At 37.8% G+C, this 18,101-nt stretch overlaps 1 pseudogene; it reads left to right on the top strand.

The window, feature by feature from the left end:
* Positions 1-2,921: 2,921 nt before the first annotated feature.
* The window catches only part of LOC129076843 (ADP-ribosylation factor-like protein 6), a 35,776-nt pseudogene continuing 20,596 nt past the window's right edge, over positions 2,922-18,101 (top strand).

Here is an 18,101-nt window from a genome sequence, read left to right as displayed (position 1 = left end):
ATCTAATGCTGAAACTGTGAACTACATCAAGTTAGTTGTTTGCATAGTGTCCAAAAGATGTTGCATAGCCCTATGCTTCCCTCAAAAATTAAAAATATCCACCCTGACCAGTGTGGCTCAGTGGGTTGGGCGTTGTCCCACAAGGTGAAAGGTCGCTGATTCAATTCCTGGTTGGTGCACATGCCTGGGTTCAGTCCCTAGTTGGGGCGCAATGTTTCTCCCTCGTGTCGATGTTTCTCTCCCTCTTTCTCCTTACCTTTCCCTCTGTCTAAAAATAAATAAATAAAATCTTTAAAAAATTAAAAATATCCTGCTGATCCCACTTCGGGGTATGTATCAAAAGAAAAGGAAATCAATATCTCGCAGAGATATCTGCACTCCCATGGTCATTGCAGCATTATTCATAATAGTCAAGCTACAGAAGCAATCTAAATGTCCTTTGATGGATGGCTAGATAAAGAAAATGTGGTAGATATGCCCAATGAAAGATTACTCAGCCATAAAACAGAAGAAAATCCTGCTATTTGCAACAACATGGATAAACCCGGGGGAATTATGCTAAATGAAATAAACCAAACAAAGACAAAACGGTATGGTATCCCTTATATTTAGAACTTTTTAAAAAACGGCTGATTTCATAGAAGCAGAGAGTAGAATGGTGCTAGGGGCTGCTGGGAAGGGGAAATGGAAAGGTGCTAGGCAAAGGGTACAAACTTTCTGTTGTAAGGCGAATAAGTTCTGAGGATCTAATGCACAGCATGGCATGGTGACTGTGGTTAACAAAACAGTATTGTATACTTGAAATTTGCAGAGAATAAATAGCACTCTCACCCCATGCACACGAACATACACAAAAGAGTTAACAAAGTAAAGTGATGGTTTTGTTAATTATCTTGATCTTGGTAATCATTCCACGATGTATATCAAATCATCATGTTGTACCCTTTATATACAATTTTATTTTTCCATTATTCCTTAATGAAGTTGGAAATAAATAGACAGATAAGCAAATCAACAAAGAAATAAAATAGCCCGCTGCATTCTTGTGAGTTTACTGCAGTGCCTCAGGGTATCTCAGGATACATGACTCAAGAACTCAGTATTAAATCATTACCATTCGCCAGGTACTGTCCCAGGGATTCCATATATATTGTTTCATTTAATCCTCACAATGGGGCCATTGCTATTATTTTCCCTATTTTTCAGAGGATGAAATTTAGGTCACTGAGCTGGAAAGTGATGAAACTGGCCATAAACCTTATGTAGCACCTCTGTTAATACATAGAAAAGGGCATTGTGCTGCCATGCTTCGACCCATCTTTCCCCACCCAATTCTAAAGAATATGAGAATAGGGACCATACTCCACATATCTTTGTATTCCCAGTGTCCAGAGTATGCTACTTGATGCTATCATCAGGATGTGATATCTTTCTTGATCGTATCTGATTGGTTTCATGTCACCGGAAGCGGACCTTGAGACACCAATTTTAGTGAAAATAATTTGTGAGATAATTCAGGAAGTCCCAGCAGGTAAGTGATGAAGCATGTCAGGGAAGGAAAGGAGCAAATAAAAGAGTGCATTACCAAGCCATTTTCCACAATGAGCCACGAGAGCTCAGTCACACTGGGGAGTCTGGGAGCCAGTGTAGAATACATGGCTCAGAACTGTCCTACTAAAAGGTCAAGGGAGCTGGGGTATACACGCCAGTTCCCATCTCACATTGCTTGAAGACTACTGGGGGAGGGGAGGGGTGTTAATTTCTTGGCCTTTCTTGTCCATAGACAGATAAGGCTTCAGTAACCAGAGAACATCCCCAGGAGAAGAAATGAGGTTTTGGCATCTGGAAATCAGATCTGTTCACTGAAATGGTATAAGGTCCAAGTAGATATGGATGAAGCATACACAGTAACTGCTTCACTGGTAGGGTCTAGCACGATGCTTATAGAAATTATTGGGGGAGCGCAGTGCTTTTCTATATGCTCGAATCAGAATATCTTGGAGGCACGTATAGTTTGTATATGCATACTTTATAGAATATATTTATCTTTAAAAAAATGACAATATTTTTTGTTTTTTGTCTCTTTAGTTGGTGAATATAGAAAAGATAGAAATTTTCAGGAGAGTTCAGCATAAAAGCACAGCATCGGGACAGATGAGCCTCAGAAGCATCTCGTGGTTTACACTATTTAAGAAGAGCTAAGCCAGATCTCTTATGGCAAAGTGGTACCTAAGGAGAAAAGCATTTGCTAACATGGGCTTTCCATTTTGTTCTTTTCTGGTCAAAGGGAAACAAGGCACAGACCTCTCAACTAAAAAAGAAAGCTGAAATTACATCTACGTTTTTAGGGCCATGTTGAGAGTTTATCTCAGCAGGAAAAAAAATGACCTTTGGGAATATGCACAAGCATTTAGCAGAAAGACTCAGGTTCTAAATGCACCCTCAGCAAAATTAAATGGGTTTGCCATGCTCCAATTCAACTTAGATATGCCCCATGAAACTGAGAAGTTTCCTATAAATTGCATTTTAGAAACTATTAAGAATGTCAAGTAATAATTTCTAAGGGGAAAAAATAAGAGAAGTACAAATCAAGTCACTAAAATAGGCTATTAGTCATTAATTTCCTTTTCCTAATGGAAATGAGTGACTCACACCTTGCTGAATTCCATTTTGGGCAACAATATTTTTTATGCTAATCTGAGAGTTCATCCTTCAAACCAAATATATGGAGACAGTCTTAGTTTAGGCCGTAACTGTAGTTTCAGATATGTCTGGTGAATTTATATCTATAAACTGGAAAAAGTAAAAAATGGTTTTTTGAAAATAGGCCCCTGGCCTGACCCTATACGCCCATGTCTGAACTGCCTGGAAAGCTGGAATAACAAGAAACACTTAGGAACCCATTTTTTGAGAAATTCCGAATGTGCAGGTCCAGGCTGCGTTGTACTATAGCTCTGCGGAGGACTGTGGATGAAGGCTGCCGGGAACATAATGGCATTTCGGTAACTGGAGAGTTCACAGTCCTGGGGCACCTGGGACGTCAGCATTCTCCCCAAGGCGCTGCTTGTGGTGATGAAGAGCACCAAGCAGCAGATATTCTTCAGGCGTTCAGAGAGAAGATGAGAAGATTCCTCATGAACCACCAAAAAGGGATTTTTGCAAAACCAGTGAAATCTTCCAGAAAGATATTTTAAATATATCTAATGTATATTCCACCTGAGTGCCTTGCCTGGTTAATGAGGAAAGCCCCGGATGGGGGTGGGTGCAGTGGAATCAGGATCAAGTGTCCTAACTGAGCCATTATGTAACTTTTCAACGTTAGGCAAATTCTGTATGAAGGATTAATTTATTGGTCCTATTCTTCATCTCATCTTCAAGCCATACCTTTGGAAGAGCCTCACTGTGGGCAGAGAGTATATCCCTGATCCGTGACTTTGGCTATGTGATTTACTTTGGACAATGACATGTGGGTGGAAATAACATTATTTTAGTTCTAAGTGTAAGTCTTCTACACATCTACTTGCTTCCTTGTTCCTCCACCACCACCGTAAGTACAATCTACTCTAATTGGCCCACTGGTTGAAGGAAGATGAGAGCCATTCGGAGCAAACCCAAGGATCTAAAAGGTGAAATAGAACTTCCCTAGCCACAAAAAACCTAGATCTGCTAAACTCAAATCAGCAAATGCCCAAAGATGCATTAGCTAAATACATGCTTATTATAAGCTGCTAAGATTCTATAGTTATTGTTTTGCAGCAATAGCTGATTAATATATCTTGTTGTCTTTCTGGACCTTGGTTTCCTTATCCTTAAACTGAAAAAAGTTACTACATAACCTCACATTTCTTCTAGCTTTAATTTTTTTTTTCTAAAGTAAACTTTTGTTCATTTCTATGTAGCTGAATTTTTTTTTATCTTTTCTTATACTCCTACAGCGATTTCGGGAAGTGCTGCTCCTGTGAGTATACCTGTCAATTCTGTATTTAATGACACTCAGTGGGCAATAGAAGGTTTTTCAACCAGAGCCAAAGAAACACATGAAATGTGCAGAGATTGAGTCTCAGATAAACAGTCTACATTGAATTCCTGACCTTCCAAGTAAAAGTTTCAAAAATAGACCCTTGTTTCTTTATTGACTGAAAACAAGTATGTCTTCTGGACAGACAGGTGTTGAGAGAAAAGGGTAAGCATCTCCTAGACTCCTGGGAAGCATTTATATTTTGGGCTTGTAGAATTCCAGCCAAAAGGGTTCCATCAAGTTTTACCTTTGGAAACCAGCTGTAATTAGCCTCTTCCCTGATTAAATATCTCTTTAGTCATGTTTTGTAACAGCTTCTTGACTATATCATATGATTTCTTCACAAAGCAACAGTATTCAATGTCTTTCAATATGGAAAGTTAACTTTGTCTTTTTTATTTTCTCCCTTTTCTTTGCTGCATTGAAAGGGTCTACAAAAGCCTATTTCACCACCAGTATTGCCACTATAGGTGGAATGCAAATACAGAGTTGAGCTCTCCAGGCTAAAGATTTGAGTCATCAAGATCTATTGAGAAAGAGAAGGAGAAAAGAGGAGACAGAGAAAGAGAGGTGAGTGCAAGTGCACGCATGTGTGTGTATATGTGTGGAAGGGCTAAGCATGGAACAAGATACAGGGTGTGGAAGGCTGAAAATGCCCCCCTCAAATATATCAGGTCTTAATCTCTGGAACCTTAGATATTACCTATATTTAAAAAAAGATCTTTGCAGATGTGATTAAGTTAAGGATCTTGAGATGGAGCGGTCATCTGGGATTATCAGGTGGGCCCTAAATAAAATTATATGTATCCTTATAAGAGGGAGGTAGAGAAAACTTTGACAGATGAAAGAGGAAAACCAGCAGCCACCAGCAGCTGGAAGAGGCAAATAGACCGCTCCTAGAGCCTCCTGATGGAGCCTTGATTTTAGCCCAGTGATACTGTCAAGACCCTTACTTAGCTCAATCTCATCTGCAAAGATGCTGTTTTCATATAAGGTAACATTTCTCTCTCTCTCTCTCACGCTCTCTCTCTCTCTCCCTTCCCTCCCTCTCCTCTCCTCCTCTTTCTTCCTCTCTTCTCTAATGCCAAAAATACATGCCAAACTGGGGGACGTGATAATGGTTTCCCCACATTGTAGGTTCCCCGATCTCTAGAAATTACTTTATTCCTCTCCCCTCCGTACACTGTCATATGGAAGACAGGAGATCCATATATATATATATATATATATAAAATATAGAATTTGATACATTATATAATTCTGTACTTTTTATAGATATGTATTAAGTCATATTCAAGTCATATTTTCTAAAATAAACTTAAGAATATAAGCATATATATTCACCAACTAGTAGAATTTCCAACGCAAACGTACATTTATACTTTTTTTTTTTTTTAAGAACCATTACCCATATCCTAGCCTGGAAGCGTTCAGGAGATTTGGCATAATCTAGCTTTTTCCCATTGTCCCACTGGCTCTGAACATTGCCCAGAAGTCGATTCAGTTCCGCATCGTTTGTTCAAGGAAGATTAGAGTTGAGGCTGATCTCCTTTATCTCGCTAATTGTTGGAGAGCACAAGGAGTCTTGAGGCTGTCCTCAAATCTAGCGGTTTGCTTCATAATCACTCCTCCTCTGCTTCTGAGCACTTCAGAGGAAGGAGGATATCAGTCTCTAACATAACCAGCTACTGAGTTATCGATTTGTTATCTTAGCTCCTTCTAAGCACTCAAATAACCCCCAGATGCAAAAGAAGACTTGTCAAGGGTTAGGAAAAAAGCTCCATAAGCCATAAATTGTCAATAACATTCTATTGAATTCACTTTCTCATTCTTCTTCTGCTTGTCTTCAAAATCCCCTATTGATTTTTTCCCCCAAATTTACAGTGTAACCCAGCTAGGGCTGTTTCTAGCTCTAGCAGACAGTTCTCAATGAAATGGCAATTATTTGGTGCTGCTTTTGCAAATTCAGCACGTATATCACACAAAAGGGAAATTCTCCTGGAGAGAGGTGTGTGTGTGTGTGTGTGTGTGTGTGTGTGTGTGTGTGTGGTCAAATTAATTTCTCCTGCTCACTCCCTTTTGATTCTGTACCTGCAATTTGATCATGCACTACCTAACTCAATTTTGCTTAATCTGATTATACTTGACTGAAAACAATATATTGAAGGATTTGTAAGAAAGAAATTTGTAAGAAAATTGAAGGATTTAAAGAGAAACTTTAAAATTTTTGCAGATTGTAATAGTTTAAATGCAGGACTTCTTTGCCTTATCACCATCGACATTTTGAACTGGGTAAGTCTTTGTCGTGGGGGGGAATGTCCTACATGGTACAGGACTTTTAGCAGCATCCCCTGGCTTGTACTCACTACGTGTCAGTAGCACTCCCTCCCCCATTTGGGACAACTAAAAGTGGACATCACCCAATGTCTGGGAGGGGTGTGAAGGTTGAAAAACACTAATTTAAACTGTAAACCCATTTGAGAGCAGTCTGAGAAGATTGTATTGAAAATGTATATTAGACAGTGGGGTAGCCAGCCTCCAAGATGGCTCCCAACAATCCAGCTTCTTGCTATTAACACCCTTCGGTAGTCCTCCTCCACACCGAGTAGAGCTTACCTGTATAACCAATACGATATTGTGAAACTGACGGCGCACGATTTTTTAAAAGCTACGTCAAAAGAGACATCGCTTCCTTAGATACTTGCTCTGGGGAAACTCATGAGGACACTCAGCACGCCCTGTGGGAAGGTTCACATGGCAAGAGCCTTATGAATAAACCTCCTTGGAAGTGGATTCTCCTGCCCCTGCCCAGCCAAGAGATGGCTACAACCCTGAACAACACATTGACTGCAACCTCATGAGAGGTCCTGAACCCGAGTCACCCAACAAACACCTCCTGAATTCTTAATGTACTGAAATTGATTATTGTTTATTGTTATGTTAAACCTCTAAGTCTTGGGGTAATTTGTTACACAGCAATAGATAGATAATAGAGAGAATTTAGAACAAATATCATTTTTAAGCAAAGAAAACATTTCTCTTTCAAAGAAAACATTTTTTTAAGATTTTTAAATTTCTATTCTATTCCAGTTGTCCCAATTTGTCCCATTTGCCCCCACCAGCCTGCCCCCGACTCCCACAGTCAATTCCCACGCTGTTGTCCATGCCCAGGGTCACTCATACATGCTCTTTAACTAGTCCCTTCTCCTCCCTTCCACCATTGTCCCCTCCCCCCGCCCCTCTGGTCACTGCCAGTGTGTTCCAGTTTATTTTTAATCAGAGGGGCTTTTTCTTTTGGTCTGGTTAGACAAAGTTTTAAGAGTAGAGTACTATTGACCATATCATAACCAGGAGAAGAAGGATAGAAGCATATCAAAAGAATAAAGCTAGAGGTTTTTGTTAGGAAGAAACAAAAAGCCTACTTTAACAGCCTAATGTAGGAAGGTGCCTAATTTCTGAAGTAATGGAATTAGGCAAACAGATAATAAATGGATAAAAGTGTCCTATCTTTATAAACGTTTTTTAGTTTTATTAATAAATTGGGTTCCAGTTAGAATGTCCTTGTAAGACATTCAAATGTTAATTTTCGTTAAAAATTAAAGTAATTAATTTATTTTGTGAGATTTGTCAGGGTTGTGTATCAGTTAGCTACTGTCATACTAACACTTCAAAACAAACCCAGTGTTGTACAATAACAGATATTTATTTCTTACTCACGCAACCTGTGGTTGGCTAGAGTTTGACTGATCTTAGCTGGGCTCGGCTCCAGGCTATGGATTCAGTTCATCTCTGCTTCACACGTTCCTCATCCTCCTTAGCCAGCAGCTTATTCAAGGCATGACCTTCCCGTACTATGGCAGATGTGTAAGTGTGCAGAACAGAAACTCATGATATCGCTTAAGGCCTAGACTCAGACCTAGCACACTATCACTTCTGTCCACATTTGATTGGCTAATGCCAATGGGGGAAGAGGAATATACTCTACCCATGGAGTCTGGGAGAGATAAGGTGCGAAGGAATAACTATATGCTAAACAATAGTCTACAGGTTGTTTTTTCTTTTCTTTTTTTGTCTGTTTCTATACATTTATCTTTCTTATGCTGCCATAGACAAAAACTTATGTTTCACAATTTACAAAGTTGATTAAATGTATTGTAAGGCTTTGCTTTCTATCACTTTTCTGACAGGTACAATATTTTTTCTTTTGGTTCATTAGGCAATTATATTCAAACATTATGGAGGACAGTGAGTGAGGCTTATACCATGGAGGAGGTATCAACTGGATGATGCATTCAACCATAAATATCATGAGACTCAATTTACAGCTGCTGAAACAAACAAGTTTATTTTTTCCATGTGACAAGCAGTTCAAAGGCAGGCAATCTTTGGGTGGGCAATATCATCATGGACCCAGCTCTTTATCTCTTTCTGCTCCATGATTTAACTGGCTTTTGTCTTCATAGCTGTAATATGGCTGGTGCAGCTCCATACATAAAGTGTACATTCCAGGCAGGGAGAAAATGACATATGACCACAGCAGCTGACGCAATATACTCTTTGTTCAGAAAGGAAAACTTTCCCAGAACCATCCTTGGTAGATGTTCACTTGTATGTCATTAGAAAATAAGGTTTCATTCTTTATAGCCTTTATAAAAAAAAAAAGAAGAAGGCGGCAAGGGTGAAAGCTGTTAAAAAGAGGTGTTGAGATAGCTATGGGGTCTACCAGAAGGGGTTAGACATACCTGATTTCTGTACCCAATCACCCTTACCTCTAAGCAATCTTTGCCTTCAGGTATCCACTTGTAACAAGTACAAAATATACATCTCATGGGTATCCCCGACAGATGATAACCTTGCCCCTGGACCTCTGTTCCACTTAGGACCTTGTCCACCTGAGCTTTTCATCAGGTCACATAGAAATTGATTATGACTTTTCTGGATTGATTTAGAAGTTTTGATATTTTCTAGAAATGCTATAACTTCTAGTAATTTGAAAAATATCAGGCACAGCTCTTATTTCAGGTTGTGTTCTTGGGCAAGTTAGTTAACTACTCTGAGCTTATTTAAAAATATCTTGCCAGGTTGTTGCAAAGATAATAAGCTATGTTTTAAAAGAACTTTTGCCTGGCACTTAGAAGTTGTGTTTTGTTATTTGCAGCCAAATGCATTCCTTAATTATGTACTCTCTATGCTTTTAGCCTCACCATCTATCACAATGTTTCAATATAATACTCTGATGAACCATAGTGGTAAAATGTACTTGTCAAGGAAGGCATGCACTGTGAAATGTTATAATCAGCACCTGATATCATTACTATTATTGTTCTAGGATACTCCAAACACTCTAATGAATTGGACAGTTCATCCTCCTTTAAATATTTGATAACTTTGCAAATAGCTTCAGAGCAATATAAGGCTACCAGTAATATGTCCGGAGTCTGTATCCAGAATTGCTTTCATCAAGCTGCTAAGTCTGCATCATCAATATGTATTAGGCTTCTAGAGTGGTCAGGTGGTAAGCTGATGAGCAGATAGGACTTTTTAAAAAGTGAAGGAGTAATGCAGAGTAACAAAAAAAAAACAAAACAACACAAATCATGCCTGAAACATAACCTCTAGGCCAAATAGAAGTTGTCTTCCTCCTTCCCTTCCTGCCTGCTCATCACCAAAGCTCCTGTCTGCTCCTCCTTAAGGTGAAGGCAGGGAATTAGAAGAGAGTGAGACAGTTTCTGCCTTTGCATTTTTGTAGAGATAAAAGCATTTGCTTTTTACTTGTCTTCTTATTCCTCAAAATCACTGGTTACAGCCCTTACACATATGATATTTTTCACTCTCTGCTCTAATTGGGATTCAGGTCCAACCACTGAGCTAAAAATTTAACTAGATCAAGAATCAATTAGACTATTCAATCATTAACTGCCTATGACATTAACCCAAATGAACAGACACATGACCTATTACAAACTCATTGGTAGGCTGAGTGTTCATGTTGAATTTCCTTCAACTTCACACACTAATAGTAATCATAGGTTCTCTCCCTTTGTCTATAAAAGATTAACCCCGGTAATTTAGGAGTGAACAGAATATAACCATCAAAATTCTAAAAATGAATTATTTCATCCTACTGTTAGTGCCTAGTGATCACTTTGAATGTGAGAGGGTTTAACTTTAACAACAGTCCTTAAGTTGTAAGTGTCATCTAAAATTTTTATTCTGCACACACTTCAATGTCTAGGTTAATTGTCATAACCCCAGTAAGTAAGAGTGTGGATACCTTATTTGCTCTCTTGCCAACTGATAGGTATGAAGAAAATGGTGATATGGTGGTGGTGGAGTCTTCTAAGTGTCATTAGCACCTAAACAAGAGAGAAGACAATCCTGACACTTCAGCAAGGTTTATGCAAAGCCTGGATTTGCTCAAATCATCATAATAGATCAGGGACTGAAGGTGCTAAATGTTATCAATGATGTCCACCAGGGAGCAAATGAGTTGCCATTAGACCATGAGCATCTCAAGGGTAGTGACCTTTGTCATGGAGCTGGCAAACTGGCATGAAGCCACTCAGTATATATTGCTTGAATCAATAAATTATTCTTGTTTGAGGATGGGTAAGTTTTTCATAACATCAAAATTTCATACAGTAATGTCAAGCCAGAGAGAATAAAGGAGAAGAAAGTGTTGAAGTTGGGGGGGGCCGTCTGAGAATACTAATTTCACAGTTTAGGTCACTATCATCTCTTCCTGTTTAGAAAAAATATATACTTAGATATATTGCTTTAAAAGTAGGTTCCATGTATTCCACAAGTAATATTAATATCCTCTCTCCTTTTTGTTTTCCATTTGAGCAACAGGATAAAAATAGTAATCCATACAACTTGTAACCTGTCATGAAGTGGGTAGATCAACATTTCACAACTCAAATTGTCCACTAAACGGATGTGTATGGCTGGCAGACGTATTGTGCTCACCTTTTACAACTGTTGACCCCAACTGTAGTTTCTTTGAAGGGAAACTACAGCTAGTTCCTTCCATTCACTTTCGATAGTATTTGAGTCTTTCCTTCATCCTTGTAAAGCCCAAAGCTTACCTTTCCTCATTCATATTCCACATTACACTAGGTGACCTTTTAAAGCAAATGGAAAAAGTCCAGGAGCTCGGCTCACATTAATCCCACTGAGTTTTATCCCATTCCTCAGCTTATGTGTTTGAACAACAGATCCTTTTGCTGGAGCCCTCATGATCCACTTAGGTGAGGTGAGGAAAGCGAAGGCTCTGACCCTGTTTCCTCTCTTCTGATGAAAATAGCAAAGTATATATCTCATGGTTGGGAGGTCATAAAGTAGAAATGGCCTCCTCCCACTTATACGCATTTATTTATTGACCTATCTGTTTCCCTCTTCCAAAGTGCCCTTGTGAGTATTATTTACCTCTCTATCCCAAGATTTTGCGCAAAGTAGGTGTTTAATATATGTTGATTGAATGGATGGATGAACCACTGAGAAATTTCACTTATCCCCAGTGTGGTTAGAGATCAATGACCTCATGCTGTACTCCATAATAGTCTTGGGACTAAAGAACACTAATACTATTACTAATACTACATGGAAAGTCCCTTTCTCTCCTCCTCTGTCCTGTCCTTACCTCCTTCACCAAATTGTCAGGCCTTGCACAAGTCCTGTAGCATTCCAGCATTTTGCCACTTGTTTGAAGCAGAGAAATACACTTGATGAAGGTCCATAACTAATGGGAACAACAATAAAAAAGATATGTAAATAGAACTATCATTTGATCCAGCAATTTCACTTCTGGATATTTATCCAAAAATATGAAAACACTAACTCAAAAAGATATCTACACCACCACGTTCAATGCAGCATTGTTTACAATAGCCAAGACACAAAAGCAACCTGAGTGTCCACTAGTGGACATATGGATAAAAAAGATGTAGTAGATAGAGTTGACCCTTGAACAGTGCAAGGGTTAAGAATGCTGATCCTCCATGCAGTTGAAAATCTGCATATAACTTTTGATTCCCCCCAAATTTAACTACTAGTAGCCTACTGTGTATTATTATATATATTTCATTTTAGTAAATGATAAAATAGAGTAGTAGCTACACATATGCATTTATGACATACCTAAATTTTTATTAAGTTTTTGATATTTCTAGGTTATGTGGTCCATCTGTGAATTTTTTCAAATTGTTGCAAATCTCCAATTTTGCAATTTATTTATTGAAAAAACATCCATATATAAGCAGACCTATACAGTTCAAAACCATGTTGTTCAAGGGTCAAGTGTATTTACAATGGAATAATATTCAGCCATAAAAAATAAGGAAATCTTGGCATTTGGAACAACATGGATGGAACTTGAGGGCATTATGTTAAGTGAAATAAGCCAGACAAAGACAAGTACTGTATGACCACACTTATATGTGGAACCTAAAAAAGCCAACTCATGGATACAGAGAACATGATGATTGACAGAAGTAGGGTGTGGGGGTGGGAAAAATGGGTGAAGTCAAAAGGTACAAACTTCCAGTTATAAAAAAATAAGTCCTAGGGATGTAATGTACATCATAGTGACTATAGTTAATAAAACTATTGTACATTTGAAAGTTGCTAAGACGGTAGATCTTAAAATCTCTCATCATAAGAAAAAATACATAGCTATGTATGGTGATGTCAGTCTTAACCAGACTTACTGTGGTGATCATTTCACAATATATACAAATATTAAATCATCTGAAACTCATAATGTTATATGTCAATTGTATCTCATTAAAAGAAAAGAAAAGAAAGGAAATGCCCCACTCCCCACCCAGGATTATAATGAGCTAACGTCTCTAGAGGAGTTTCTCAGTTGTAAAATACCATGGTCACTGCAATGATCATCGTTACAATTATTTCAGTTTGTTGGTAACTACTTTCTGAGCAGAGGAAATGAGACTGGAAGGTTGTGAAGCTCCATGCGCTGGTACTGATGACACATGAAGTTTCTCTGCAGCCCTAAGCTTTTTGTGCACAGCTTCTCACCATTCATTGTTTTCCTTGAATCTTCATTCCCCAAATACAGATTGGGAACTTCGTATATTCTGGGAACTCTGATAAATGCAAGGATAAAAAAGTGACTAAGTAATCAGGACCCTTCCCATTCACAAGTCAGAGTAGTCAGAATTCAATTGCTATGTCACTTAAAAGAAGTTAGAAAACCCATGTAACTTTCTTACCCATTTTTAACTTGATATCTCAAGTTGTACATCATAAGTTGAAATATTTATAAAGGTCAGAATTACCAATGCATTATAAATATGAACACTTTAAAATAAAACCAGTATATCACTTATTTAAATGTATCCAACAGAATCTACATACCATTTGATACTTATCATCATTCATTTCTTTAATATAGAAAGAAACCTTACAGTTTCTTTTCCTTCCAAATCTCATATTTTCATTCCACTTCTGCCACAGAATTTATCCTGACAAAATTTATTTTTATGTTTGAAAGACTCTGGTTATCATATAACACACATACATACACTTTTTTCCATATGACCATTCAGTTCAACATTTTTATCACAGCATAGCTCAGCCATGTATGGCATTGTTGGATTCAAATCCCAGCTCTATTATGAAATAGTTGTGTCTTTGAGTATGTTATTTAACCTCTATGAACTTCAATTTCCTCTTCCGAAATATTCAGAAAACAATGTTACCTACTTTGTAACATTGCTGAAAGCATTAAATAAATCAATATATAAAAATACTTAGTTCAGTGCCTGGCATATAGTAAACACTTAATAAGTGATAGTAAATTATTCATTTATTATGCAAAATACCACTTAACTCACATTATGAGAGGCACCCTGCACAACATTTTCTTCCATATGTATTAGAGCCATATATACTGGATCTATATTTTGCCCAGCCTTTTTTTTCCTAGAGCCCCTAACACAAACCACCAGTTTGCTAAGAATTCTTTTTTTGAGAGTGTCTCAAAATTCGATGAATGAACAAGTTACTACATTCCTCTTGACTGTCTGCCCATTGCTAGGACAAAGTGCCAAATTTCTTAACATAAAAACACCAGAAACTAGAGTTTTCTGGCCATTCCAACCAGCTATGAGGAAATGATAAACTATCATGCATGTTTCCCCCCACATGTTATTTGTACATCACACTGTAGCTTTAACTTACTTTAAGATGATTTATAAATAATCCTTAATCAAAAGCACCTCCAGCGTGATCAATGCTGTTTTCTGGTAATCCTATTTCCTTAGGGTAATCTTTCAAGTAACCTTTTACTAGTACCAGTGACCATTTCTTTGATTTCCTTAGAAACACACCCTAGGAAAATGAACACATGATGAGTAAAAAAACAATGGCCAGGATGTGAGCACTTGGAACTCTCACATATGGTTGGTAGGAATGTAAAATGGAAGAATTACTTTGGAAAACTTTTGGCAGTTCCTTATAAAGTTAAAATCCACCTATCTTATGACCAAGCAATTCTACTTCTAGGTATTTACTCAAAGGGTACAAAACCATATCCACTGGCAGCTTCATACAAAAATATTTATTCTGCTTTATTCATAGTAGCCAACAACTCAAATGTCTATCAACAGGGGAATGGATAAACAAATTGTGTTATATGCATACAATGGAATACAGCTCCACAATGAAACAGGAGGAACCATTGATATATACAACAACATGGATGAATCTCAAAAATATTATGTTAAGTGAAAGAAGCCAGATATAAATGTTCACATACTATATATTAAATATATTTATAAATATAAATAAGTTCCATTTATATAAAGTTCTAGAATCTGTGTTAATAGAAATCAGAACAGTGATTTTCTATGGAGAGGGGATATTGATTGTAAAGGATTATAAAAACTTTTATGAGGTGATGAAAATGTCCTTTGTCTTGAATGGGGAGAAAGTTACATGGGTGTATATCTTTGTCAAAATTCATCAAACACTACACTTAATATCTGTGTCATTACAAGTAAATTAACACTTTAAGAAAGAATATTGAGCAAAAGAAAAGAAACAGTGGAATCCAAATTTACACCTGTAAGTGATCTTGAAGATCATTTTATCTTAATCTCCTGTATTTTAATGTCAGAAAATTCCATACAACAGCCCAAGTGGATGACCACTAAGCTTTGGCTAGGGGAAACAAAATCATAGCCAAGTCTACTTCATCTTAAGGTTGAATCCCACTGCTGGCTCATGTTGGGCTTGCCATTAACTAAACTTTTTGCCCCCACCAGCTAAGACTTCTTATGAATTCTTGTCAACGCTGAATGCTCCCATCCAGTTGTTCACATTAGCATAGCTAATATTTACACTAAGCATCAACACTTCCTCCGGCGTCTTCAGACTCCCTCCTCTATAGGCCACTCATGGCCACTGCAGTTGTCATTGTGAGTAGATTATCTTAGATAACTTTAGGAAATTTGGGGTAAAATCACCCAGAGACCTTTGAAAGATTAGCGTTCTATGACTATGCCAGGAAAAAACTGCATTACGACATCAGAGACAAGCATCGGAACAAGAAAGCAGACTGAGGATTTTGGTTGCTTATGTAATTCATGTAGGAAATCTTATAATGAGGCTGTTACACTTCATGAAACCAAGGCTGAGAACAGAACTCAAATTGTGGCTGACATGGATGTTTCCCCTCTCGTGCAAGATTACAGCATTAGGTTACAGCCAGGGTAGCTGTAGGAATGAAGAGAGAGCAATGACCTCCTGTGCGCGGCTGGACTTGAAGGTCCAGGAAAGCACAGACAATTCCATGAAGGGGGCGGAGGGAGCATTGTTGTCCACAAGGGGAAAGAACATGAATATATGCCTGGGAAATAATACAATTTAATCAATCCTCTTCTTGAGAAATAGGAAACGTTTAACTTTTCTGATTTTTGCTTTTTGTTTTGCTTTCAAATAAGATAGGGCAAAGACTTTTTTGGATACACACAAATGAATATTGAAATTCTGTTAACTTCTAACTATGGCCCTACTGGCTAAGGAGGAGAAAGAGGGGAAATGGTTGAAGAGATACCCAAAAAGTGACCCACATACAAATGGGAAAGATTTGTACATTTACGTGTTTCACACTCCCAAAATAATAGTAGCACCCACTTATTAAATGCTTACTATTTGCTGGTCACTATGTCAATCACCTCAGAAGGACTCTGTTTCATAAGTTCTATTATTATCTCCATTTTACAAGTGAGCAAATGGAAGCTTAGCGAGGTTAAAAATTGGAATGTATCTAGGGAACAGTAGGGCTGTGCTTAGGACCCAGACAGTTTACCCAGTGAGCCTGAACTTGTCACTACCGCATTATACTGTGCCTAGGTCCCAAACCCCAAACCATCTCCATTATGGGGAACACCAATGTCTCTTCCAAAGATTTGCAAGGAAAAATACAAGCCCAAACTGTCAAAACTCTCAGAGCAAAAGGAAGTAGTATCTCAAAGTAAGTTTTTAATCTTAATGCATACCCATGGATACATGGCGAACAATGAACAGAATCAAGAAGACGGTTAAAAATTAAAAATTCTACTGAAAGTAAAATGAAAAAGCTCTAGCATTTTCATCATAATCCTTTTTCTGGGTTTCTGTTAGACTAGAAGAATTGTCAAGTAATAGTTTATTTTAAATCCAAAACTGACACAGAGTTTAAAGTTAAATGAACCCAAACTAAGGTGGGGCAAAGCACCTGGCTGGTGAATGACTCACACCAGCTCTTTGTTGTGCGTTATTTCATTCCTAGTATGTCTTTTTGATGATCACATTTGCATCATTCAGAATGGGACTGTCTGGACTCACTGTCTATCATTAGCATCTAAGTGCTCTGATTCTTTACCTATGATTCGTCCAAATTTGCTAAAAGAATAAGAAAAACTTTCACACTGAGTTTTATTTTTAAAATCCTTTTCAAAGGCCCCAATACCTCTCCATAAGGATTCTGACATTCAGATCAGAGCTTATCAAAGTATAATAGTTTAAATGTTAAAAATGTGACTCTCCTACAAATATAGAGTACATACTACAGATTTATTTATCTCATTATTCAGAATACCAAGTAGTAAAGTTAGTTCAAAGGAAAATTTGAGGGACTGAGTCTATATAGGCACTGAAAGAAGAAAGGTGGGAATAAGATGACTAAATTAGATACAAAAGTAATATCCTACAAAGCAACAAAAATGCAACCTTTGGGGTTATCTGTTTTACCAAAGGAAAATATTTACATCTCAACCAGACTAAAAAGGTTCAAGTTATCATTTAACCTCTCAGAGAGTGGGCCCTAGTCAAGAGCAAACAGTAAATCAAATGAAGGTATGTTTCCCTCTATGATTAAATAATCCGTGGGTGGTCCTCTTAGGAAAAGCTCCCATATGTCCCCGAAAGGACATGCAGTCATCCTTCTGTCTTATTTCCAAGTTTTAGATAATTTTTCTGGAAAATTTTTATATTTAAAAAGTATTTGTAGAAATAGGCAATGAATTTCACAGTTTCATAGTCTTCAAAATTCCCATGAGCAAAACTATTCTTTGTAGGGCTGACTTTGATTTATGACTCTGGACTTTCAGCCTGACCCCTGGCCATCAGCTAATTCTAGATGGTGTCAAGCTAATTCACTCCAATCCTGTGACTCTGTCATCAAATTTGGTATTACTAGTGGAATCCCAGTCTACTTCCAAGCTCCCTCCCCTCTCTTCCATGGCACTAATTCCGAAGCCTGAAGGATACTATGAAAAACTACAGCCAAGCACCTTCAGAGGAAGGATACAATCTACTTTTTGAGTCACCCTGCCTTAAGTTCCTCTCTAGTCACTGTTAATGTCATCTGTTTTTTCTGGAAGGACAATTGACCATGGGGGCTCTGGAAGGTTGTACATTCAGTTCCTTCTCACACAGTACCTTCTGCCTTCTTTCAATTCACCTTCACCCCTAAGCAGACTTGTGTGGCTCAGAAATGCCTCACGAAGGAACCATACTTGATCTGGCCCTAGAAGTACGTGTAGGACTTGGAAGCATGGGAAAAAGAGTTGATGGC

This window comes from Pteronotus mesoamericanus, unplaced genomic scaffold (genome assembly GCF_021234165.1).
Source record: "Pteronotus mesoamericanus isolate MK-2021 breed Mesoamerican mustached bat unplaced genomic scaffold, CSHL_Meso_final contig_65, whole genome shotgun sequence".
Taxonomy (NCBI): domain Eukaryota; kingdom Metazoa; phylum Chordata; class Mammalia; order Chiroptera; family Mormoopidae; genus Pteronotus; species Pteronotus mesoamericanus.
This window is presented reverse-complemented; position numbering and strand designations above follow the sequence as displayed.